Source organism: Haemaphysalis longicornis, unplaced genomic scaffold, assembly GCF_048455015.1.
Source record: "Haemaphysalis longicornis isolate Haplotype H1 unplaced genomic scaffold, Haemaphysalis longicornis Haplotype H1 scaffold_7, whole genome shotgun sequence".
In the NCBI taxonomy this organism is placed as follows: domain Eukaryota; kingdom Metazoa; phylum Arthropoda; class Arachnida; order Ixodida; family Ixodidae; genus Haemaphysalis; species Haemaphysalis longicornis.
In genome coordinates this window covers 37,886,864-37,914,218 of record NW_027526422.1, presented here as the reverse complement: position 1 = coordinate 37,914,218, position 27,355 = coordinate 37,886,864, and the positions used below count along the sequence as shown (strand labels likewise).

The 27,355-nt window shown below is 51.3% G+C and overlaps 1 protein-coding gene and 1 long non-coding RNA gene across 4 annotated transcripts in view; one reads left to right on the top strand and one right to left on the bottom strand.

Annotated features, from left to right (window-relative positions):
• The window catches only part of LOC144145255 (uncharacterized), a 175,446-nt gene extending 165,296 nt beyond the window's left edge, over positions 1-10,150 (top strand). The window contains exon 3 of the long non-coding RNA XR_013317460.1: positions 9,973-10,150. This is a non-coding gene — a long non-coding RNA (uncharacterized LOC144145255). The remainder of the gene's footprint in view (positions 1-9,972) is intronic.
• Positions 1-27,355, bottom strand: part of LOC144145254 (zinc finger protein basonuclin-2-like) — a 327,806-nt gene that overhangs the window by 46,499 nt on the left and 253,952 nt on the right. The gene's annotated exons all lie outside the window — the stretch shown is intronic.

The window sequence follows — 27,355 nt, the reverse complement described above, 5'->3', positions numbered from 1 at the left end:
TAGTGCACCAAGCACGCTTTTCGATGACCAGCTTCAAGTTTCCGCATTTTCAGGTGTGAAAATGCAGGCGAGGATTTACACCAGAAGAGCTGGTATAAATTACAAACTACATCTGTACAAGAAGAGCACAGCTCCAAAGCTGTATAGAAGATATTCGAAGTTGAATTCGCTGAGCGTACGAATCGCTATGCAAGATATATCTGAACTGACCGTGATAGACCTGACCGCTGAAAAATGTTCACAGAGCGTGCAGCACCATGCACTTACAAATCGAACACAGAGTGCGCTGATGTGCTTTGTCGTCGTTACAACAAATGGCTACATCCACCAATTATACTTGGGTTTTCGTGTCAAATACGCCGTATTCGCGTCATGTGCTGGCAAAACACGCCGTACAAAACCCCTCGAACAGGCGATTCGAAGAAAAATAATCACAGATCGGCATTAGAGAAACTCAGCCATCAAGCATGGGTGGCCCTCAAAAGACCACGGCGACCGCAGGAGCCACAAAGCAATATAAGATGAATACAGGCAGAAGCATTGACTACGAGATCCATGGCATTGTGAAGGGACCATATACCGCCACCAAACAAGCCAAGCAGTCATAGCAAAAAAGAAAGTGCGCATACGGCAACTTCTGTATTTCATGAACAAGAAACGGGGCTCAACGCCTTGTAGAGAATAAAGCGGTGGGTGGAGGCTGGAGATGTTAACAGAAATACGGTTATGGCCGAGACAGAGAAAAAAAGAAATAGCGCGCATTTCAGGCAAGCATGTATACGGTATGCCTGCTTCCGTGCAACAACCTTGGCCATAATCTGAGTGAACAAAAAAAGCAAGAGAACTCTTTCCGTTCGTCTCACATTATCGTGGTGCTTCAGGCCAACGAATATCCGGAGTTCTTGAGATTACAGAGCGCTTGTCTTGTTCAGCTATATCTGCGCGGAGATGTGGCTCAGAACCTGTGCGAATTATCCGAGGTTTTTAATAAGGTTAAACCAAATAACAGAGGTTCCTTTGTGACGTATCTGCTTGCAATGTAAAATCCAAGCGCAATGTAAATACGTTTCCGTGCCATTTCAGCCAATACAGACAAAGTACTACGAATATTCGGCCCGAAAGCCGTTGTGGTTATGACCCCTACAATACATACACCTGCAAATATCTATAGAAGCACCTTAACGTAGAATATTACTACGGCTGTTATGCGTAATTACGAGAGACATGCACCTGCGAATCTATAGAAGCACCTTAACTTCAACTATTCCATACGGCTGTTATACGTATTTACGAGAAAAGAAGGAATATATTTTCGACATCGCACTGCTTAGCTTTAACCAGCGTACAAAATTTCTAGAGCACCTTCTGTAGATGTCAACGTCCGGGCATTTGACAAGTGAGCAAGCCAAGGAGACAAGAAACTAGAGTAAATTTCCCTCTTCTGAGTCCCCACTGAGAGAAAAAGGGAGCCCGTGAGTCGGCTCGCAGAATCATTTAGGGAACCGTTTGAAGCCCCTGGCGCACCCGCCGCGGTGGCTCAGTGGCTAAGGCGTTGCGCTGCTGAGCACGAGGTCGCGGGTTCGATTCCCGGCCGCGGCGGCCGCTTTTCTGATGGAGGCGAAAAGCAAAAACGCCCGTGTGTACGAGATTTCGGCGCACGTTAAAGATCCCCAGGTGGTCAAAATTAATCCGGAGCCCTCCACTACGGCGCGCCTCATCGCCTGCGTTGCGTCGGCGCGTTAAACCCCACAATCAATCGAAGCCCCTGGCGCGCTCGCTGAAGTTGTTAAGCTTAAGGCTTTAAGTTTCCTTTTTCAGCGGCAGCTAAAATGGAGTGAGACGCAACGCGCTGCTCACACACACGAATGAGCACTTGGGACACCTTCAAAACATGTTGCGTTGGTGTCTCACTAGAAATTGAGTACCACATACCTTTGACTGACCTCGTCTGTTAATATAAGCTGGAACTCAAGTTTTCGAAAGAAAAACATGCTGGCAGAGCCCGGAGAGTCACAGGCAAAAGATGCAAAAATGATAGGAAGGCAAGAATCGAGCGTGATGAATTTAGGTGGAAATGACGGGAAGCGATAAGGACAGGAAGCGAGCGCGTCGTTGATTACGAAACAAAGTCGTAGAGAAGGGAGGTTTTCTAACGTGTCATGTTCTGTGTAAAACAGCCAACGGGTATACCACTTGGGAAACGAAGGCAATATGAATGGGATCAACACTAAACCAGCAGAGCAGAAGAGTGGAGACATGCAAAAAAAAAAAAAAACTACGGGCAAAAAATTGACTGGCGATTACCCTTATCGGTATTTCGATTTTTAGGCGCAGCTGTCGAGATATGTTGGTGTATCGAGATATATCGAGGTGATACCTGCCCTCAAAACAATCCGAAACCAGAGAAATTACACCGAAAACTTTAACAGGCTGTGGAGCAACCAAGCTTTATTTAACTCTTTCGTTACGGCGGAAATACGGCCGATTTTAAGTGCTTCGACAAAACATTTTTTTTCTCTTGAGCTACTGAACACACGTAGCCTTGCTATGCATGAAATTGTAGCTTATAGATTGCTCTTCCAAACACAAAGCAGCAGTTTTGTTAAAGGTACAATAACTTACAGTTTATACGTCAAGTAATCAGAAAAAAGCCCCCAAGAAAAGTATACGAAAAACACAAATCGGCACTTTTACCGAGACTAAAAATTATTTCAGGTATTTTAAGATATACAAATTGTTCCTACGTTCCTTGGCTATGATTCAATATATAACTCAACAGTGTACACCAAGTTTTGGCTTTTTGAGGGCCCGTCAACCTAGCGCAACTGACGGCTGTGCCATGCCGCGACGGCACTCAAGGGTGAGTGAGTCTCTGTAAAACGTGCATCCAAGTACCGTACTTACCCGATTCTAACGCGCACTTTTTTTCAGGAAAAATAGGTCGATAAATCGCATGCATCGGATACGAAACCGAAACCGAAACAGCGGAAATTTCGTCCCACCCATCGCCATCGCCATGTCAAGACGGCAGCAAAGCTTTTAGCAACGATTTTTCGGACGCAGGAAGCATAGGCGCCTAGGCTTTTCTATTGGCGTTCACACAAATCGTGAAATAGTTCCACTTGCGCGCGCTTGATAACAGCAATGGCAGCAGCGGCTCTCACGCGTTCAAAACGAGCGGTCGGCTGAAGCGTGCGCCTCTGAAAGCTCGCGGGATGGGCGTGTGAGGTGGGCCACGATCCCATCGACCATGGTTGAACGTTTGTTCAGAAGTGTGGCATCGCGAACGTGCTTGGCGGCACCGAGGACGAGATGTTGTGATCAGTGGAGAGCTACGAGGAGTGAGATTACTTGGGAAATAAATCACCCGTTTCTCTCGCATTCGATTTTCTTGCTCACACAGTTCCGTTCGCGTTACAATCGGAGGTGCAAGTTTTTTAGTTTTTTTGTCAGGAAAATCGGGTGCGCGTTAGAATCGGGTAATTACGGTATACTGTTTTGTGTCCTCGCACAAAATTCTTATCAGTTCGGTGGTAAAAAACAAGAAAAAAAAATCGAGCGCTCTCGACAAGCGTCGCACCTGAACCCTGCAGCGCTAATCTGACACGAGCGCCAGGTTATCTTGAAGGTGATAGCGCGATATAGTACTGTGCATTTGGCAAAATTTCCCGGCCGTACGTTCTCGAGACCCTAAACACAAAATCAAAACCGCAGTCGTCAGATAAGAAGCACGTTTTGTTTATAAATACAGCGCGGAGTCACAACGAAATTACCTGCCAGCGCTTGTTGAAGTGCGAGGCACCTGAACCGGAGCTTCGTCGTCCTAACTGAAATCTGAAGATCCCACATCATTGCTTGACCTCTCACTGCTGCTGAAATCAGAAAAATCAACAGCAGGAGCTGCCGAAGTGCTTGCTACAGCAGTCCGACTGTGCGGAGCGCGGCGTGAACCCGACGCCATTTTTCCTCCTCCTCCCCGCCCCCTTCGGTTCAAATTTCTCTTGCTACGCCGCCACCACACGAGACACATAAACAAACGAAACCGAAATTGAAAGAGAAGTTGCCAATGAACACACCAGATGGGGATAGTTGTCTGCGGAGCGCGGGTTTCAGATTTTGCGGGAGATTCAAAATCATCGGACGCCGGCTTCCGATTGCCTATGGCGCCGTCGTGAAAGAGTTAACGGACAAGTTCCTGGACCACACGGGTTCCTTAGCGGCGCGTGCATCACACATAAAACCCAACACATGACCATTACCGTATACCACCTACGAAAGCAGCACGCTCTTTCCCGCAGTCTCAGCTGTCCCTCACCTTCTGGGGAGACAGTGATTCTGTGACAAGTAGCGCACACAGTGAATCCAATGTGGAGGTTGTATACGCTGAACTTCGACATAGGCAGAAGAAAGCAAAACACTCGTCAATGAACCTAGCAAAAAAAGAAATCTTCACCCCGCAAGACTATGCTTAGGCATACTCTGCAACTTCTCGTTACTTCCCCATTTCTTTTTTTTTTTTTTTTGTCTTATTCGCCACATTATATTCACCCTGATCCAAATAGCAAACCCTGCCGATAATGGGGCTAAGCGCTTCAGCATTCATTGAATCTTTCTCTCTCTCTCTCTCTTTTTCTCCCTATCTCTCTCTCACTCTCTCATGATGGAGCGAGCAGGAAGGGTGTACACTTCGCGGCCTGTATGAGCGGAAATATATCATCATCATCACCTGCCTGTCTACGCCCACTGCAGGGCAAAGGCCTCTCCCATAGATCTCCAATTATCCTGGCCCTGTGCTAACTGCAACCAATTTATCCCCGCAAACTTCTTGATCTCAAATGCCCATTTAACTTTCTGCCGCCCCCCGCCACGCTTGCCTTCTCTATAGGGATCCACTCTGTTACAACGGTTATCTTGCCTTCGCATTACATGCCCTGCCCGCGTCCATTTCTTCTTCTTAATTTCTACTAATATTTCCTTAACACGCGTTTGTTCCCTGACCCAATCCGCTCTCTGCTTGTCCCTTAATGTTACAACTATCACCTTCCGTTCCATTGCTCGCTGAGTCGTCCTCAATTTAAGTCGAACTATTTCAGTGAGCCTCCAAGTTTCTGCCCCGTAGGTGAGTACCGGTAAGATGCAGCTGTCATACACTTTCCTCTTCAGGGACAATGGTAGGCTGCCATTCATCATCTGAGAATGCCTGCCGAATGCACTCCACCCAATTCTTATCCTTCTAATTATCTCTGCCTCATGATTGGGATCCGGGGTCAGTATACTTGACCTAAGCAGATTTATTCTCTTAGCACTTCCGCTGCATCATCGCCACCTATCTTAAACCGCTGTGCTCTCCCGAGGCTATTGAGCATTTCTTTGGTTTTCTGCTTATTAATTTTTAGGCCCACGGTTCTACTGTGCTTGCCCAGTGCGGTAAGCATGCTTTGCAATTCGTCCCCCGAGTTACTTAGCAAGACAACGTTACCATCAAATCTGAGGTTACTGAGGTATTCCCCATTAACCCTTACGCCCACCTGTTCCCAATCCAACGTTTTGCATACCTCTTGTGAACACGCTGTGAATGAGAGATTGTGGAGGATGTATACCTGCGCTCATACAGCGCTGTTTTTCTTCGTTCACTGTTATCTCCTCTGCTTTCCTCCTCTCGCTTCCGTTGTAACTCTTTCCGCTTTCCTCCTCTCTTTCTCTTTGGAATCTCCTTCAATCATTTTCCGCTGCGATTTGTGCTTAACCTCTTCACCCTACCCTGTACCGATAAAGCTTTCGCTCGGTTACGCCACCGACACCAAACGCACGAATAGGTGCTTTCGGAGCTGCGCTTTAAAAACTGATTAGACAAGCAGAAACAACCATGGTTGCATGGGATACTGGAAGAGGCCTTCATCTCGCAGTGGGGGCCATGATGTCGACGCAGTTCTGACGAAGGTTACTACGACAACGATGGGGGGATGATGACAAATCCAACGTTGACGATTCAAACCTGTAGGCCCCGCAATGCACGGAGATGACGCTGTTGCAAATAGGATGTGTAATTTTCAGTGGAAATCAAGTTATCTTTGGCACGTATACATTCCGGATGTGCGAGAGGAAATGTGTTCACTACTTCGTGCCCGCATTTTTAATCCTGGAGAAACTAACGAGGCATTAAACTGGTGGGGTATTAATAATAGTGCAAGCGACATACGTGAAGACACTCCAGCCATCACTGTGACACGGAACCGCGAGGCCGTGAGCGTGTGCAAATGTCGCGCTGACAGCCATGCTAAAGCGCACACCCGTTCTGTAAGCTTTCCCGGTTCCGTATGCGCTCCTTTTGTGCAGGTGTAATATCTACGCTTTGTTCATCTCGGCTAACGGGGCTTACGGCGCTCATAAAGCAAAGCCTATCTCTTGAGAAATTTGTACATTGTGCGTTGGTCCCAGGTTCCCTCCCGGATCCGCCCACCCCTTGTTTACCCCACACAACAAAGCACCCGAGTTTTTACAAAACGTCCCCCTCCTCTGAACCGCTGACTTTTCCAATCTCTCACTTCCACTTTTCCCCCCAAAAAACGCCCCCGAATGTAGCGGAACAGCCTGCGTTCCCATATCAGTCAATTTTACTCGCTTCCAGCACAGTTGTTCCTCCCAGATGAGGAGAGCTGGAGTGAGCGAGCGTATAATTGGTGTTTCGGGGCCCGGGTGACTCGCTCCGTACAGCGGCCTCCGAGAAGTGTCCGGTGGGTGTACAAGCCAGAGGAGGGGCGCTGCATTGACGGTCGACACCCGTGACCCCCGCAACCGGAACAAGCGGGACGGGCCGGCCGCAGACGAGAAGACACAGCCGAAATGCTCGCCAGTCACGCGGGCCAAACCAGCGACCGAGCTTCGGCTGAGACAAAAGCGCCGACCGGCCTCCTCCGTCGCTGGTGGCGGGGAGAAGAGCGCGTTTTTAATAGCTTTTCGAAGAAGGGCCCCTGACGTCGCCTTCTCCCTCGCGCGGCCTTCGCCACGGCCAAAGGTGCGGCGGCAGTGAACAGCCGCCGCTCGTTCTGGGAACAAAGACCCCAATCGGAAAAAAAGCGGACACCAACGTATACGCGCGGGAGACCAGCCGGGCACGACTCCTTCAGCGAAGCGCGGAGGAGCGTGCAGCTATTTCCAAAGCCCGGTAAAGACACCGGCGTGTCTGTGGTAATAATAAGGGTAACGAGAAGGAGTCGCGTCCCCGCAGCGGAGAGGAAACGGGGCCTTTTAAAGGCTTCGGGAAAAGCGTTTTCTCCAAATCGCTCTGATTGGCCCGCCGGCGGATCGCGGCCCGTTTCCTGCGCTTGACCTCTGACCGCTCGGGGCTGACCTTCGCGGGCGGCGGAAGAGGCGGCCAGCGACGACGGAGTGCTAGAAAACGCGCCGTTCAAGGGATGACCGCGCAGTTGTACCGCGAGGCTACCAACTGTGAGGAGTAGAGGACGAGTTGCTAAAGCCCGCTTTCTAGTTTCTCCTTGTCGGAGGTTTTCACTGAGAGCCAGGTAGATCCGAAGAACATCAGCCGTTTACGAACCGGTGTGGGTCCCTGCCTTGGACATGGCCAGGAGGGAGTGGCATACGTTGTAGTGTTAGCTGTGCTAGATCAGCCCACTTGTGGTGGGCGAAGGAATCGATCGATGTCCCCTCCACGATCCACCACTGATCAAAACCCATATTTCCGTTTTTTAACCGTCGGGGGTGAAAGATACTTGGAATTGAAAAAGAAAAAGTTCAGCGTTCAGTACGAAGCTGAAAATCCACGCAAAACCGAAGAACGAGAGCCACGGAGAAAAAGCTGATATAAATTATGCTTGGTAATCAAATACGGAAGCGGAAACAACAACAACAACAAAAAAGCATTGTTAGGAGGTTGCGGAATCGACCCAAGCGATATTAAAGGATGATTGATCGAATTCTTGGACTGAACTATGAAGGAAGTAATTAAAGGCGCAGACCACGGTTCGAGTAGTGCGACCTGCGCTGTCTCAAGGCCTGCGTCACTTTTTTTTTTTTTCCGTGGCATATGCGAGATCCGGAACGGAGTTGCGTCCCACCTGGAAGACGCGTATCGGAGCGACAGATGGGGAAGGGACGAGCGGGCCTGGGTGGTTGGAAAAAGCGTATCTCAGGAAAGCGTCCGCCCGTGTAGCGTGACGTCGACCACGGTGCCGCCAAAGGATTCGAGCGGAGAAATCGGGCCGCTTCTTTTCCTGGTCGCTTGCGTGCCGTCGCCGCAAGCCCGTGCGGGACCATCGTCTTGACCCGCTTGGCTCGTCGCGGCGTCTCCTTCCCGCCGGGCTCCTGGAAGAGGAGGGAGGGAAAGCCGCCGCCGCGCTGCGTGAGAGTTAATCGCTTCAGAGCAACCCTGTAATTTGGTCCCGCGGAGCGGACCCGACCAGGTGGGACATTTGACAGTGATGCATGCTCGCCGCATGTCCGGCTCCTCTGCCGCAACTCTCCTTTTCGCGCGCACGCCTTTATTCTTCTTCGTCGCTCTGTTTTTCTTTCTCGGCCGCACGCCGAAACGTCGTCCTCGCCCTCCGCCGCTATCGTTTCCATCTTCGGGCCGCGTGTCGTGACGCTCTCTTCTTCTCGTTTCGGCCGCTTCTTCCTCGCCTCCTGGACAGGACGCGCGCCGCGCGCGCACCCAGAAAAGAAAATGCCAAGTGTGTTGTCGACTTGGCCGGCTTCTTGCCGCTCTTTATTTTTCTCTTCCACTTGGGCCGTCCAAGTCGCTCGTTTGTTCGACAACTTGCGGTTCTCGTGAGCGGGCCACCTTTGCCTCGTGAGATTCGGCGAAAAGCGTAAGGCCCTTCTCCGCTTCATCCTCCGCCTCCGAGCGCGGCGACACAGGGAGCGATTTGCGCGGCTCGGGGCGAATGATCCGCCGCCTCGCCTTTCCCCTCCAGAAATTACCATGACGTCAATAGGAAAAAAATGCCGCCCTTTGACCAATTTTGTCTCGCTATGTATAGGAGCGAACGGACGACGCGCAAACACTGTATATGGACGCGAGCACGCAATGACTGGCTTCAAGGCCGGAGACTTGGCCTGGGCCTAGTTGCTAGTTGGGCGCCCATGCGCCAGAAATATCTGGCGATTGATTGTCCCCCTGCCTGTACAGCACGAAGTCTCCCTACTCGCGATTCTAAAGAAAGTTAGGCAGCAATAACTACGTTGGGTTTTGCACTGATCCTCACAATTCGCTTTGTCTGCTGTAAAGTCTGGCTTATCATTAGCCGCTTCGTCAGAAGAGAGATGTAAATGACCCATTTTCTTATTCGCAGCCCGATCAAGTGCTTTGTGTTAATTCTGGAGGGAGCAATCACATTCAAGAGTACACAAATAGTGAGTCGCATCTACTGTTACAATCACCGCTACATATGCTCATGATTCGTGAGCCTTGAAATGCCGCTTTTTTGAGGTTTTACCAAACGTTGTATTTCCAAATATAGTGCAGCCCACAATCCCGTTAATTCGAACTCGCTTTATTCGAACTTACGAATTATTTGAACTACCCGCGAAACGTGTACCGTTAAATACCCACTCACGAATGCCCACTCCGTTCATATCGAACATATTTTCAGGCCGTTTCGAGTAGGCCACTTATTTACATTCGTGTGAAATCTGTCTATGCGCATACACTGCGAAAAGGAGCGGACCAAGAGTACCCTCCTGCGGAGTGCAACGGGGAGTTGCGGTGCGCATTGTAGGCTTTCATTATAACGAAGTCGCTTTATTCAAAAGGTTTGATGATCCTCACTGCAGCGCACAGAACCACTTTTAACGAAGTATCACTTATAACGAAGTCATTTTCCTGTCCCCAATGCTTCGTTGCAAGAGAGTGTACTGTAAATTCTTTTTCTTTCCTTTTTCCTCATTGCCCTTCAAAAAAAAAAAAGGAAGAAAAATCTGTAGGCTGGAATAAAAGCTATTTTCGTTGTTTCGCAGGGGTGTCTGCAGATGGAGGCAGCGCCAAGAAAAGGAGAGGCAAGCCAATAACCGCACGCAACCTGGCGGAAAGCCAATGATGACTTCACGCAACGGCGAAAGCTGCCGCCTCACTTGCTCTCGATAGCCCGTGCGCTTTCCGTGTTTGAATACGGTGCTTGCTTAAGGCTAGGCGAAAATTGGCCATTTTATAATTATTAGCCTTGGAGCTTCCATAATACCTCTGCACTTAATATACGCGTCAAACATCCTACTGAGTATACTGTCTACATCGCTGGGTTCGCTTAAATACGCACGATTTCTTTCTTCTCTTATAGTTTCAGGCTTTTTTTTTTTCGGCTCCTCTCTACTGTGCCTTTTCACTGGCGCCTCTGAAGTAACAAGTCAAATTAAAACAAACAAAAAAGAGACAGGGGAGTGGCAAATAAAGGGAACGGCTTTGTCTCAGAGCACGTCAATCTAAAAAAGAACTCATCGAATGAACCCCGTAAACGTACTGTCGTAGTAAATAAAATTAAATCAGAGCTACTTAGGGTGCACAAGGGATTGTAAGTGAAGACGAGGTGTAAGCAGAAATCTCAATGATTTCACAGGCGCAGCGTCAAGAAAACATACGGACACTGTTTTAAGTCCGAAAATGTTCTGGTTTCAGCCAACAGACTACATCTGGGAACAAAACATTGCTCCTTGTCTACGTTCCGTTCACGGCAAAGCAGCGGAAATGAAGCTGGGCCACTGGCCTGCTGCGACCTCAATATTGCCCGCCTCCATTCTAGAATTTTAGAAGCGGGAGCTGCGGGGGCCGCCGATAAGATCCCGCTTTAATGACTCCCCGTCGACATGTGCTCGCACGATTTCGCGAACCGCAACGAATCTCACGAGCCGCTACGTCACGCTCAGAGTGAACGTTACCGCCGTGAGCGGCAAAAGCTGCAGATGCCGAGCGGGCATCGCACACCCTCCAGCTAAACGGACAACAGCGAGGACGAGAGGTGTGAGCCCTGCGCGCGACAACAACGACGGCAGCAGCAGCAGCAGGCCAGCAACACCTCCTACACACAGCAAGGCCGGAGCAGTTGTCGCCATGTTCCAGTGTTAGCCCAGTGTTACACCGAGGGAAGGAAAACTGAGGTAACGGGACACTCTTGTTTTCTAATGTCGAGTTTCAGTCGAAGTATAGCGGAGAGCTCCTCGTGTGGTTGATGACAGCTTTAAAAGCTTTGTGACCTGTGGGGTGTCAAGGGGCAGGCTGACCGGCGCCGACAATGAGAGACAGAGTGAGCCGGCGTGAGAGCAGCCTTGCCCGACACGGCGCCGCGGGCGAAGAATGGCGGCCATCGGCGGCGCTGTCACGACTGGCCCGAGGCGCCTGCGCGCACACACGACGCAATCATCGCTCGCCTGCCGAGGCTTTCTTGTCTCTTTTTGTTTTTCCCACCTTCTTTCTCCGGCAAAGGTATAGCCGCAGCAGTGCCGAGTTCTGGAAATTTCGAGCAACAAACATCCTGCGATCGCGACGAAGCGACCGCGTCGCTGCGGTAGAGGGCATGACACTCTTGCACGCCGTCCGGCCTGATTGCCACCGGACTCCCGCATTAGCGCTCGCGACAACCATCTTCTTTTCAACGAACATCACCGTGAATTGCTCCTCCCGGATGTCGGCAAGCGCCCGGGCGCCGCGTTGTGCAAATCGCTGTCGCCGTATGGAAGGTTTTTGTTTTAGCCCGACCGCATGTGCCTTCTTCCTGATTCGCGCTGTTAAAAAGTGACAAATTGGAAGAACAAATTGGAAGAAAAGGCCCGACTGGCTTGTAACAATACAAGCGCTGAGTCGATGTCCGGAACGAGTAGAGAATACGCTCGATGTGGGGGTGAAAGACACCTTCTTGATCGGTGGAGGGCACTTCTCCGCTGTTTACGGTTCAGAGCTCAGCCTGGCCGAGAATTCTGAGTGCTGCGTCATGTAGCAAATAAACTAAGATGCCCGCCACACTTCTACGCTGGGGCAGGCACCCGTTCTAAATAAGGAGTCCCCGCAAACGCCTAAGCAATTGCTTGTAGCTCGCGATAAATACAGGAACAATAGCGTTTTATTCCACACACCCAAGCCATGGCTCACAGATGCATATTCAAAATGCTGCTGAAATATTGGCCGCGCGCCGTAGAGCAGAGGGTATGCACGAATAAATTTTCGCAGCAGGAAGCCGAAATTTATTCGAATACGAGGCAACGAGCCGCATACGCTGTATTAAAACATCTGTGAATCAACGTTGACTTTCGCTCAGATTTCTTCGCGGAGATAACAGCGGAGGATTAGGAGGAAAGGGTATGTGTGATCGCTCGTAGCCCTGAGTTCAGGGTGTAGAAGAAGTGTACCTGCAGGCTTCAGCGTACAACACATACTTTTTCTTGTTTCCCCTGCAGCAGTTGAGCGGTTCCAATGTCGCATGGAGCAGACGATTCGCGAGAAACGTTGCCTGCGTACGCTCTTGCGTCAACAGCCCGAAAGGACTACTCACCACCACGGCAAAAGAGGGGCAGCGAAGACTTTCCGAACTTACTTTTCCTGTAGGATTTGGACGGGAGGGAGGCTGTAGGAACACGCGTGTATCTCGAATAGCTTAAGCATCTTAGAACGGGAAACGTGGGCTGGTTGGTGCATGTTAAACACGTGGAAAACAGCGCAGATTAACGGGACGCAGAGTAGAAGACAGCGACATGTGTGTGTCGTCTACTCTGCGTCCCGTTAAATTGCGCTGTTTTCCACGTATTTACCTTAAGCATGGCCAGGAGGGGGAAGGTGACGGTACACACTGTGCTCTTGTTGGCACGGTAGTTGAGAAGACGCCAGAGGAAGGTTGTGATCGCCCCCCTTCCCCCCCACCCCCCCCCCTCCTTTTTTCCCTGCATCCGCTAGTGGCTGGTTGGTGAGGCGAATGCACGAAACCAAGCTACGCAAGAATTGCCGGTATCCGTCTTTTCGTTCAAGATGACCCATTGCGAAGTAGGCTGTGAGCCAACAGTGATTTGGTGCATCATAAACCACATCAATGCCCCCCCCCCCCCCCCCCCCCCCCTTGAAGAAAAAAAAAACGCTCCTCTGCAGGACAACTCGCCGCAGTTGTAGCGGTGTCCTCCGAATAGCCCCGGATACATTGTCTCGTTATATCCCCGCTCGTGCCAGTCCGCGTTGTGCATACTTGTCCCCCGTCACAATATATCCTTGAAAGCAGCGTAACCGGCGCCGCCGTCGCCGCATTGACGCCCTCTTCTGTCGAACAGCACGGTCGCCAAGGTCGCTCCCTGCAGCATGGGGGGCTCGCAGGCGATGACGCGGCCGCTGATTGCCCGTCGCCGCCAACAGCGCGACTCGCTTTCTCGGAAGCGTCACCCGCGGCCACGACAACAGGCCGGGGCGGTCCGCACGCAATCAACGGGGCGACTAAAACGGCTGCCGCGGCCGACACCTGGACGCAACGGGTTGGATGGACACGCGCCCGCCTAGGGGCTCTCCTCCTCTACCTCTCCGTCTCGCTGCTCTGACGGCCGGCCGATAAGAGGAGAAGAGGGCGAACGCTCCCCACTTCCCTCTTCAGCGAGAGATCACTGACACTGTTCTTGGTCTAATTACAAGAGCGTCATCGCGAAGGTTTTTCAGGTGCATTGCCTGTGTGCATCGGGCGACGGAGTGTTTCAGAACTGAGGTCTCAACCCGTAAGAAATAAGCGACCTGCTACAGCGGAGAGCGTACCCTACAATGCGATAAGCCATGTGAGGTCGGGAGGAATAGAGGTGCTGGCAGCAGATTCGCCGGCAGTTTTACTATTAATAGGTGGTCGACTCAGCGCTACCCGCGTCTTCATAAAATTCTCCATAGGTCGACTGAGACCTGTCACATCGTTTCCTGGATTTCCTTTTAAGGGGTCGCCTCTACAGGTTCTTTGTCTGTCTCACAACTTTGTTAATGTCTTTCATTTTTTTTTGCACACTTTGATCAATTTTTCGCTGTGAGGGGTCACATGAAATTGTGATTGATGCAGTAAAACACCTCATTACTGGTTTCCCCGGACGCTGCATTGGATTGTTATTGAGGTCGTAGTGCACCGTTCTGGCATGAATTGTTTTTTCGCGCGAGTATTGCAAGAGTGAACGTCTGCGCTTTCTGTCATAATATGTCACAGGCGTGTAGTTTATCCATTGTTTTGTTCGCTGACCAGGTAGTCTGGAATAGTTGACTGACTGTCTGTGAACCGACCGTTTCATTATTTTCGATGTGTTTTCGAACAAATAGCAACTGCGGTAAGGTATTCAAAAAATCAACTACCCCTCTGTCGAAACGACGACGATAGGGGTACGCGAAGCTTTTCAAAGTCAAGTTCAACACCAAACTAACCAACCCAGAAGCGAGAGGACCCACATCACACCGCCTTACCATACACATAAGGCATTTCTTATCTGAACGGCTTACTGCTCTGCGATTGTGCTGTAGTGTTTTACTGATACGGGCATAGCGTTGAACCATCGTAGTCGTTAGTCGGAGGGGTGCATTTTCTGTTTACAGTCCATTCCACAAGCTACGTGCAGCACTGTGGAGGTTACAATGTTGTCAACAGTCCACCCACTCGGGCACCTAACTCACCGTGAAGGAAGCGACAAAAGGCGCCGGGGCATCGCGGTTCCACCTTCCGAGGGGGGAGATGGAGATGTCCTTTCAAGGCCCCTTCATGGTGAGTTAGGCGCCCTCAGTGGGCCGACTGTTGAAAACAATGTAACATGATTGATTGTAGGGTTTAACGCGCCGACGCAACGCAGGCGATGAGGCGCGCCGTAGTGGAGGGCTCCGGATTAATTTTGACCACCTGGGGATCTTTATCGTGCGCCGAAATCTCGTACACACGGGCGTTTTTGCTTTTCGCCTCCATCAGAAAAGCGGCCGCCGCGGCCGGGAATCGAACCCGCGACCTCGTGCTCAGCAGCGCAACGCCTTAGCCACTGAGCCACCGCGGCGGGTAACAATGTAACCTCCACAGTGCTGCACGTAGCTTGTGGGATGAACTGTAGTTTCGCACTTCCATGCACCCCTCTACAAATGATAAATCCAAGCTGCTTCGACCATGCCTGAATGACGCAATCGTATAGAATTCGGCCTGATTACGCGAAAAGACTACTTTCGAGACTGACTACGGGAAGCGTTTTAATTTTTTTTTACTCCCGCGACCACCGTCAGAGAAAGTTGGATTTCCTGCAGTGAGTTTTGGGTAGACAACAGACGACGATCAGTGAGAGGCTGAAAGCTTCGCTTTGAAACTGCCGCGAGAGTTCGACTGCTATTCTGCCCCTGTGGTTGTTCTTCTCCCGTCAGCGCCGGAATGTTGCGGCGAAGATGCTAGGGTGTTACTGACTGATCATTGTCGCAGCTAATTCAGGTCGCGTCAGCGTCTATATTTCTACGTATCAAAGAGCCCATGTGTTGGCAGTTTAACACGGGCCCAAAGGCTAAGCAGGCGCCACCTGAAGCTACCCATCTCAAACTTTGTCACTCGCGTAGTTAGTTGCAAATGCAATTAAGGAAACATTTTACGGGCAGCAACCGCGCAGCAAGAGATTGGAAGGGGACTTTACTTTCATCGAATATACACCACTGCACCGATACAAACATTCATGCGCCTCGGGTTTCAGGTGAATGCTAGCAGGCGAACCTGTTATTTTCCGTTGAGGTATTTTTAGCCTCAGAGACTAAGACTAAGGTGTACGCAGTGTCGTCAAAGCCAGAGTCAGTGGCCCTTCTGGGCGAGGGAACGCTCTTCTTGGCCTGGAGCGCAGCGAAGAGGCGCGAAGTGCCCGCCACCTGTGCTGCGCGACTTCTAAGACGGCTCGAAGGCGAAGACGCCGCGAAGGGCGAGAAGAGACGACGCGCGTGTGTCCTTGGCAGCGCTCGGCGGTCACTGTTCTCGGCGGCGCGGTCGTGTTTGCACAAGGGCTGCCGGCCGCGATCGACAAATGACGTCCCGGCGGCGAGTGGTTCCCACCGGCGCTCCTCGAGCGCTCCTTTGTCGCCCGCCTGCCGAGGCAGGAAGAGGGCCCCCGCCGCATTCCGACCGGTGACAATGCCAGAGTCAATATTGGTCAGAGTCAAACGGCGCGCTGCGCCAGCGCGACATGGCAACGACCAGAGAGAGCGCGCTCGCGGGTGGCCCACCGCAGCGGTTGTCACTCGAAAGCGTCGGCCGATGTCCGCCGCTGCGCCACTCGACCGAGAGGGCCCCGCCGGGGCCATTAGTGCCGCCCGAGGCATGTTAAGGGCCTCGCGTCCCGTGTCTTCGCGGCGCGCAAACAACGGACCCCACCGGTCCTCGAGCCGTCACCGCAGAGCATTGTCGGCCTTCCCAGAAACTCGGCCGCTCATGACCGTCGCGTAGCAGCTGTTGGACCGCGGCATAAACGCCGCTTCTCTCCTCCGGCCACGCGCCTCTCAGCGCCACCCCCCTCCACCTATGGGCACTCGTTGACCGGCAGACGGTGGAAGTACAAGCGACGGTCGAATTGGTCCTGCTGGAAACCACTGCGCACGTGGTCGTCTTGCCAGCTTCGGGTTTGCTCTGCTGAGAACTGTATACGCGTCGCAGCGTTGCGCGAACTGAAGGAAGCACGCTGGGGGATTAGGCCCTGCGGGATGCTGCACCGCGCGGCTGCGCTGCTGTATGAGCAGTATCACCGATTTATAGTACACTGCGTTTGGTCTGGGAACGAAGTGGAATAACGGCCGCATTGATGAGATTTTTAGGGCGTGTTCATGAATCCTACGAGCTCTCAATGAACTGGCCTCGCCATTCGCAACGGCAGGGACGTAGCCGGAGGGGGGAGGGGGGGGGGGGGGGAGGGGTAGTCGCATCCACTCCAAAATTTTTTACAGGCAGCTCGTAGGCGAGTCTTAGTGTGCCTTTTGGCAAAACTCTTCCCTTTGATAACCCATAATCCCACCTGAAAAAAAAAAAAAAAATTCTGGCTGCGGCCCTGCCCTACGGCATTCCTTAGGTTGCCGGTGCACATCGTTGACCTGTTAAACACCACAAACCCCATTGTTTGTCGCATGAAGGCATGCTGAAAGGTCATTGACGCGAGGCACGCCATGTAGCCGTGTAGGGGATGTGGCGCGAGCGCTTAAGTCATCCGGGCGGTTTATTAGCTGTACTCCCCGGTAATCGTTTGTAGCTGCTACGGAGAGCAACTGTTTCAACGAGATTGTACACCGTTTCTACAAGGTACACCGTTTAAACCATGGCGCGATAACTGAAAACCATGAATCAGTCTACTATAACCTTGTTGTACTACATCTTTCCGCGGACGCTGGCGACGACGTGAAGCGGGTAGGTTGGGGGAAGGGGGGGGGGGGGGGGTAAGGGAAGGGGTGCCGTTAACCGTATGAGCTCTTTACATTTTAAACCAAAGCAGTTATTTGAAAAACATTCCCATTATCTAAAGCAATAGCATTGCATACAGGGAACGCCGTAGTTTGTCCTTCTCTAACACAGAAGGTAAAAGAATTCCCAGCCGCTTAGTTAGGCGTCTTAAGCACGCATTTTTGCTTATTTCCTGTAACGGCACACCTCCTCGTCAAATGGCTCCTCTATGCGTCTCGAGAAACGACGTTTCCCGGAAACAAAGACGGCGAAACGAGCGCAGGTGAGAGGGGCGAGCAGGGGACCTTTAAACTGTCTCCTCCCGGGGTGAAGAGGCTTCAACAGGATCGCAGAGAGGAGATGGAGCGGGGTTCGGCGTGGATGGAGGCCCCTCCCGATGCACCTGGCCGCTCACCTCAGCGACGGAGAAGGTGAGCAAACCAAGGCGCATCTCCTCCTCCTCCTCCTCCTCCTCCTCCCTTCCTGATCCCCCATGACGCTCAGCACTGCTGGTACACATCCGCGTGCATCCCCCCCACGCCCCTTTTGCGATGCGCGCTGTCGGAAGGTTCCGTCGGACGTATTTGCTGAATTTCTCCGCGAAGTAGAATAGACTGTCAGGGAGTTGGTGTACGTCAGTGGAGCACTCGAGTAAACAGTGCGAGGGAGAAGGGAGAGGAGAAAAAAGTATATAGAAGCTCGCTACGCGGACGCCGGACTTTAAATTAAAATTCATGCACACAAAAATAAATTTTCAGGCGATTTTCGCTTGTTAAAGACTACCACAAGGCGCGTTGCAATGGTTATAAACATTATATATACATCTATGACCAAGTCGAAAAAGACACGAAAAATTTCTGTAGTATGCGTATTTTCGCGTGTCGTACTGTCGTCTTGTCGTATTCTTGTCATGTCGTGATTCTGGTGTTTTATCGTGTGTCGTATTCCTGTCCTGATTTTGATGTTCCGTTGTGCCGAATTCCTGTCTTGTCGTGATCCTGATGTTGCATCAGTAGTTGTACATGTTTTGAATGTTATTGCCCGTTGTGAAGAGTAGCGTGAATGGCAGTTCTGTTGTAACTACACGAATTTTTGTCGTTGAGAAAATTGACTCTGTCGTTACGACAGAAATGTGTGTCCTAACAGCAGATAGCCTTGTCGTAACAACAGGACAAAGTTTCTTGTCGTACAACAGGAATTCTTGTTAGGTTTTTGCGGTACTCCTGTTGTGATTAAAGACTGGGATTCAATTCGCTGTCACGTAAAAAGCCAGTTTTATCGAAGAACCGTGCTGTTGTTCTTCTTCGCCCTCTCGTACATTGCGTTGTTTATTTAGGCAACGTCTGTCTGCGAGGAACACAGCCTTCTAATTTCTTTGTGCTGTATCACCTTACTGATCGCCTCGTGAAAGCAATTAAGAATACCGCCGTTTTCCTTCTTGAATGCGTATAACTCGCCTTCAGAAAAATTTATGACGATGGTATGACGGTGTAAGCTTGCGTTCAAACGAAGCTTGGACATGTGCGTTAGAAGTTATCAGCGTAATTACGAATACCTGTCACAAGGAAACGGTAAAAAAAAACGCGTTACGTAAGGTTTCTTGCGAAGACGGACGATACACACCACATGCATTAAATAAGCGTTGTAGAAAGAGTACAATTTTTTTGCAATTGCCAAAATGATAAAGAAGGAAAGACGAAGAAAAAGGAGATTAGTGCGTCATTTTTCTGGCCACCACCACCACCAGTATGAAAGGTGATCTGTGTATACGCATTACATACACCTTCAATGGCTAAAAAAAAAAAAAAAAAACCTGAAAAATTGTTACTGGGAGCAGAAACCTCAGGTTTGCTGGTGCATTCATTCTGGGCTTGTAGCTCTAGAGATCACGTTCAGAAAAAAAAAAAACGGAAGAAAAGTTTGAGCTATGCTACTTACTCGGGAAGAGGTTGTAAGACGAACCGGGCTGGAGAATTGTGAGCTCAATTTAAGTTGGCACTGAAAAGTGTAAGGTAACTGTTGGTGCAGATAACGAATTATCAAGAAAATTGAATACTAATTGTTGTAACAATACCCCGGGTTATGCGACATCATTCAATGAAATAAGCGATGCCATCACATACAGCTTGCGTGCTATGGATGACAGCTATATACACGCTACCAAGAGGCCCTGTGCACAGATGAGGGGGATTGCTTTAGGAACGCACTTCTGCACATAACATGTGCGTGTTCAACTAAACCCAAGGGGCGACGCAAACCAGCGCCAGTTATTGCAAGAGAAAAGAAATGAGATAAACACAAAAGAAAAAACAATAACTAATTATATGGAGACTTCGGTATCACTGTGCAAACGCTTGAACAAATGGTTCTTCGCAGCATGCCTCTCATGTATACACACGCCTGACCGCTTTTGCGGCACTCTGCCAGTAGCGGTACCAGAGATTGGTTTTTTTTTTTTTTTTTTTTTTGGGGGGGGGGGCGAATTTTTTGGGGGGGGAGAGGGTGGAAGGGGGGTGGAAGGGGGGGAGGGCGAATAAAGAACCGCTCCCCTCCTTGCACCAGTTTTTCGGAGGAGGTGACAACCATGCCGGCGTGCGCGCGTATGCGAGGTAACCCGCTTGCGCACAAATCCCTTAGCGGCACAGTGGTTTTTGGCCCCCCTTAGGCGGTACAACGGCTGGCTCGAGCCCGCATTTCTGACGGTCGCAACACGTTTGCGACCTAGCACAAGTGGGACGCTTAAAAAAACAAAAAGTAAAAAGCTGAGCACCTCTTTGGGGGGGGGGGGGGGGTGATCGCCCCTTTCACATCCCCCCCCCCCCCTTCCCCTCCGGGACCGCCATTGCGCTCTGCCGCCTACAATCCACAAGAAAAGCGGCGGAGCGTCGATCGACACGTTCGAGACACGACGACCCAGTACGACGTGTCGTATACCTCTCGTTATTGTCGTCGCCGCTCGACACGAGGCGGTGCGGGCTTTTTTGTCAAAACCCTGCCACAGCAAGCATGCGCTTCACCTGAGAACCTGGCCGTCTCGGCGGCGGCCGTTCCAGGCCCTTCTACGCCCCACTGGACAAGGAAGGAGACAGCGGCGCCGGGGAGGACAGGTCGCAATTGCGGTGACCTGTCTTCCGCCACAACAACAACAACAACACTACCAACAACAACAACAACAAAGGCGATCGGATTCCCGCCGAGAAGACGCGAAGTCGAGAGGAAAAGGCGTCTCTTCCAGACAAGCGGCGTATCGCAAGAAGTAGGAATGGGCAAAAGCGCATCAACCACGGAGCTTGCGGCACCTGACTGCGGCGCCAGAGAACGTGAGCACGCCGACACCCCGCGTCTCCCAGCGGTCATTGTGTTCGCGAGCGCGTGTCGGGGTTCGTTTCAGCGCCCCGGAGGCAAAGAAGAAGTTCAGGGGGGGCTGGGGGGTCGCAGTGTCTAGGCGACGACTCCAGCACAGTCCATCATGGCCTGCATGCTCCCCTTTGCGGCTCCGCCGCGCAGCGGGAACTCCCGCCGCCGACCCCAAAGCGAACCGCCCCGCTGCTCAGCTGGCCGCTGGGAAGCGCGACTAGCGGGACACTTTCCGCGTAAACTGGCTGCGGCCCATCATCGTGCTCATCATCATCATCATCTCGCGGGCCGTGTGACAAGTGGACCGTTTCGCCCGAACTGCCCTGGGCGGCCGCCAGACTGGAAGGCGGCGGCGGCGGCGGCTGCCCCCTGGCTTCCGCGAAGACGCCGCGGGCTTCGGAATCTGCCGCGCTTTAAAGAGAATTCGACGCGCAGGTACCATTCGTCATGCGGAAGTGCGGCTTCGGGCGCGAGCCTTTCTGGGGAAACGGACCGGTGCCGCCCAACAATGCACGCGGCGGCGGCTGTAGGCGGCTGGCACGTCCGCCCGCATGGCTGCGCGTGATAATATTTAGGCCTAGCCGGAGCTACTCGGTTACGCGTAACTGCATGCGCTGCCGAGTGCGAAGCCAGGAAAGTATTCCGCGCGCGACGCGCTGACGAATCACCCCCGAGGAGAATTGGGCGTGGAGGGGCCAAGTTTCCCAGTGCCTGGCTGAGTACCAAGATGCCGCAAGGAAGCATGCGGCTCGTCGATCTCCCTATTTAACCGAACGACAGCTTGTATTGTACCGGTGTGGCGACGTGGAACCTGGCAGTAGTTAATGTAGTTCCACCTCGCCTTACCGAGTGCCCAGGCCGTGTTGTTACAATTTAGCGACAGGAACATAGCAGTGAGGATTTCGACCGAAAACGTCGGTTATTTTGTCTTCATATTTTGTTTTGGGGTCACGAGGGACTCGCACGGGGTTTGGGTGATGGTTTCTGATAGGTTTAAAACGCTCCACTGCACCCAATGGTGTTACGATGAAATATGGAGCAATGTAAAGCTGCAGACGGCCTCCACTACGAAATGCGTTCGCCTTCCGAACAATATCCAACCCGTCGCTGTGGCTCAGTGGCTGAGGTGCAACGCTACGACGTTACGTTACGCTAGTCACGTGAAGCTCTAGTGGGAATACTGAACAAACAAAAATCGCGTGAATTCTGTTTGTTCGGAGTTCCCGTCGGGGCTTCACGTGCCTATAGCGTAACGTAACGTGGCCCTCGTTTAAGTTTACGGACTACTTGGTTTAGGTTCAAAGCAATTTTTGCGAAACATCTTGCTTGCCACTTTGCCGTGTCAAACAACTAGATAAGGTATATTGTGTTTAGAGAAACAACGCAGTCCCGCATTCTTTGTTTGGCGAATTCAATACCGCTCTTCGACAGTATCACATCTCTGGTCGCAATGTCCAAACAAACGACACCGAAATAATGTTCAAGGGACCGTAACAGATGACGACAAAAGACGATGTCTAGTCCAAAAAAATTTGCCTTAATGTCAACGGGCTAGTCGAAAAACATTCTGAACTTACAGTCTGAGCAGACGTTTAGGCCGCTTTCTATAGACCCATGTGGCATTAATTCTTGGCTGTCGAAAATGAAGACGGGGTATCGTTCACCCTCGTGATGTTGCTGGGCCATATGTACTTCATGTACGGCTAGGCTGTATGACGTGGATGCCCCACGTGCAGGCCAATATTCCTGAGAATGCGTGCGCTCTTTTTCTTTCACCGTAAAAAGCTCAACATTGTGTGCCATGATTGTCAGGAATCGAACCTTGTTGACTCTGAAGGGATTTTGAAGTGACTTCCCCAGTCGGGATAGCAATGGCTGCTTTTTGTGTATCTGTGCATATATGCACTGTCGCTGTATCATTTGCTGCAGTCAAAGCCAGGAAATGGTGAAGTGAACGAGCGCTGAACGAGTTTTCCAGATAGTCAGCCATTTTTGCGACAATGATCTGAGAGCCCTGTATGTCAATGCGCTTTTATAACTTCATCTTCTACCCATTAATCGAATGATAGCCACAGGATGAATGATAAGTAAAACAAGGAACGAAGAAACGCGCATACTTGTTAAGGCATGCAGTTGCGCATAAGGTGAGTGTGTGTGTGTCCGCCTAAGTACTATCACATGTGTTTTATTATATGACAGCAATGAAAACAATAACCCCAACATTGCCTCCAATAAACGCAGGCCACGTTGACCTCAAATGACGTGAGCCACCTTCTTTTGAAAATTTCTCAGAGCAAAGGGGTATGGGCAAAGCCACTAATCCACTAACTCTACTTATAATCAATTCTGACATTTATTTTTGTGTCGGAGGCTACGAGCCAGCATTACGCGGCTTCGATATCTGCTGTCAACACGACGATCACAGGCATCGTGAAATGCCTCTGAAGCAAAACGAAACTTAACAAAACAATCGGAAGGAGCACGGGTTCGATTCCCGGCCGTGGCGGCTGCTTTTCTGATGAAGGCGAAAAGCGAAAACGCCCATGTGTACGAGATTTTGGCGCGCGTTAAACATCCCCAGGTGGTCAAAATTAATCCGGAGGCCTCCACTACGGCGCGCCTAATCGCCTGCGTTGCGTCGGCGCGTTAAACCCTACAATCAATCAAAACAATCGGAAGGCCAGGTAGCGTACATCTATGGCATACCAAGGTTTTGTTTATTTTTGTACTTTAATTTAATCCACGTTTAGGCTTTGTTCTTGTTATTTTGCTATGTCTCTTTGTGCTTTTTTCTTCTTTCATCATCCCCCCCCCCCCGCCTGTTCCGAAGTCAAATCCTACGTACGCCACTGACGCAAGCGTTGTCGAACGGTTCAGTTTCGCTGCAGAACGGTCTGTCATGCTATTCACCACACGGCCAGCTATAATAACGGGACCTACATCGTTGCAATTAGCGACAGGCTCACCTCTGTTGATGTCAACAGTTTTGTCTGTAATCTTCTTCACATTACAGACAAATGCACATGCGCTTACTGCAATTTGTTCCACTGCAAACGTAAACAACATATGTGGCTATATATGCCGATAATGCGCTGATTTAAGCATCCAGCACAAGGTATACACTCGGCGCGGTCGAACAGAGAAATCGCGAAGACCATGGAGACTCCGCAGCATCCAGCACTCGACAGAGCTGCACCCAGTTTCCATTATTGGCCTTTTACGCTTAAACTACGCACTGCATACAACAAAGACAATGCAACTTGCGCATAGAACTGCCTTATACCTCGCAGCCGTGACCCCCGGCCCATTTCCCAAAGGCTGAGACGTCGGTCCTTCCTGGAAGAAGAAGAAGCGGGTATCCATCGCTGCCATTGTGGCCGCATCATTCTTCACAGCTCCGAAAGTCGACCGCTCATCGCCGGACCCCACGCGACTGTTGCGCCTTAAAGGTCGCATATCGCCCGGTGAAAGCCGAGAGGGGGAGATTGAGGAAGGGATGGGCCGAAGCCAAGGCAGCGAGTAGCAACAAGAACGATACAGTGCGCGCAGCGCACACGCCGCGGGTGGGACGCGCATGTATATACTCTCGCGAGGACGAACGCGATCCATCGGAGAGCGCCGAGCGGGATCCACGGCTTGCGCAGGCGGCGGCGACCCGTGGTGTTTATAGTTTTCTCTCCGCTGTACTTTTTTGCAGATCATCGAACTTGGGAGGCCCGGGCGAGCACTCAGCGAGGGGAAAGCAAGAATTCGGAGGTGGGGTGCAGCGCGCAGCCGGCAGAAGAGGCGCGCGATCGGCTCGTGAATTGGGCGTATACCCACGTGCTGTGATGAATGAATTTCTGCCCGGGGAGTCGGCCCGGTGATCTATTACGCATCGCAGGCCACTCAGTCGCGCGATCAGCGGCCGCGTCTCCCTGCTCCGGAAGAGGCCCGGATATCGATTCGCCCGTCGCGGTGACCGTCTCCAGCCAAGCCAAGCCTCGGCCGCTCTTCCCGACCGGGCAATGGCACTCGAAACTCTCCGCCACCGCGCTTGGACTATTAACAGGGAAACTGGGTTTGCCAAAATAAGCTAACGCTGTAGCGAGGCCGCGGGATCCCTTCACCGTTCTTGCGGGTCACTGCAGTCGAATGTTTTGAAAGAAAAGGCGCAGGGATCGGATAGCCTCAGCGAAAAATATTAAATGTATAGCTACAACAGACAAACAGTCATCATTATATCGGTAATACGGGTAGTCATGTTTTGTGACTTGTTCACAATCACTTCCGGGATCATTAGCTGTACGATGTCTGACTCTCAGCTAGCTATTTACATTGGAAACTTATCTTCATGGCTTCCTCAATTGATTACTAGGCAGGTACGGCCCCTTGCTTCTGTTGAACCTTGTCCCGGTTAGTGACAGAGTGCGGTGCTGAGGGAGCAAGGGCAACAAAAGGCGAACCCGGCCTGCTGTTTAAGCCGAGCGTACTATAGGTGTCCGCACGAATTTCTTTTCCGGAAATATACGTATACGAAATAGAAACGAATGTGGCTATGAGCCAAGTCTGCGTTATCCCACCCGTGCATATAACGGGCCCAGGCTTCACAAGGCTGATCATTAAAATAAACGCACCCACAGGGCGAAAGAGGAGCATAAAACTTTGTTAGTGTGAAGCTGTCCGTTGGGAGCCACCATCGAGGGGGCGGGGCGAGGCACGCGGAAAATGCGAATGCTCAGCTTAGATTTTATCCCTTCTGTGTGATCTACGTTTACAACGTTGGTTCACTTTCTTATTTGAACGCCACTCAAGGGAGATGGAGGAAGCTTATTCTTCTTTCTTTAAATCGTTTCCCTTTCTTCTTGGTTTTTGTTCCCATTAGCCCATCATTTGTGCTCCCACAATATTACTGGGCCGTTTTCGATCATCATGAAGAGCCTGACAAAGCGTAAATGTTCGCACGCCGATGATTCATCTCTTGATCACATCGTCTGAAGTACAGCGTAAAAGCGCTCCAGCGTCCTTTCGATGAATACAATTCGCTGCCCTGCGCACGAGTGTCCGCGAACATCAGATTCTACGGTCTTGCCGAGTTTGCAGCAGGTCACCCGTATACATGGCCGCGGCCGCATCGGCGCCTCGGCAGTTGCTCGAGGCTCGGTTGCCGCCCGATAGCAGTGCATTTTGATAGGGCCGCGGGCGTCCACCGCCATCCTTTTGAACCGCGGCGGAACCTGAACGTGCCGAAGCGGGGGGTGGTTGTTACGGCAACAGCAGCAGCCTCTCCGCCGGGGCCAGCCGCGAGGCGCCTCGTGACGCTGTCGGCGGCAACTGACGCGCCGGTCACGACACCGGATCGGTCGCAGCTCGGGCCGTAATTAATCGTGTCCGCGAGCACGACCCAAGCAGGATGCGCCCCGAGACGCCTCCCCCCCCCCTCCCCCTTTTCCCCTCCAGCCACCACCTGGACACGCGGCTATTCCGCGCGGCTGCGCTAAGCTAGAACAACGCCCCCACTCAGTGTGCACGGTTCATGTGCTACGCAGACACCTACTAGGTGTCCAAGCCTGAGAGCACCCTTTTTGCATACCGCTTTATTCCCTATCAGCCACCAGCCACCCCCACGCCTCAATTACTGCGCGTTTCCTGGACGTGGAACTGAAGACTGTGCGACAACGTTGCCGACTAACGTTGTGATTAGTCGTCCTCAGATGATGTTGTCTTACAGCCACTGGCTACGTTTACGGGCCATGGCTTGCACGTCGTATCGTTCAGGCGTCAATAGACTTCTTACGATTACAGTTCCTGCGGCGCACGTTCCGAACGACAGTGTCATGTGTAGCAGACCATCTGCCCGAAGTGGGTTTGAAAATTTTGAGTTTTGTGTACACCCCAACGGAGAATGTTAGACGCACCGTTAGCTTTCGAAAGCAACGCAGAAAATCTAGATCGTGTAATTTCCTAAAGATGCCATTTATAAGAGTAACGCTAATAACGAACGCTCCCTTACCAAAGGAACGTTATCACGATTCCAAAATAGCACGTGCATGTATGATTGATTGATTGATTGATTGATTGATTGTGAGTTTAGCGCGCCGACGCTCACAGGTGCGCCGTAGTGAAGGGCTCCGACATATTTTTGACCACGCGGGGATCTTTAACGTGCGCCGAAATCTAGAACACACGGGCGTTCTTTTCGCCTCCATCAGAAAAGCGGCCGCCGCGGCCGGGAATCGAACCCGCGTCCTCGTGCTCAGCAGCACTACGCCTTAGCCAGTCAGCCACTACGGCGGGTGTGCGTATACAATAAATTCTCTAAATCTAAGTTGAAACGATTGAATGACGCTTGGCTGTCAGGCTTAGCGTGCGCAGTTTCAATTCTTCGCAGTCGTCGTATGCATTCAAAAACTAATGTCAGTGAGAAGTACTGACAGAAGTGAAAAGAATTATATCAAAATAGATAGTTCGACGAGTTGGTTGTTTTAATCTTCGGGCGAAACAACGCAGAACGACGACGGACAGAGATGTACACGGCACTCGTCCTGTACACTTATTATCTGTCCGTCACCTTTATACGCTGTTTTGCACCAATAAATGATGGCTGTTTCTACATATGGCGCCGAAGAAAACTTTGAGCATGGCAC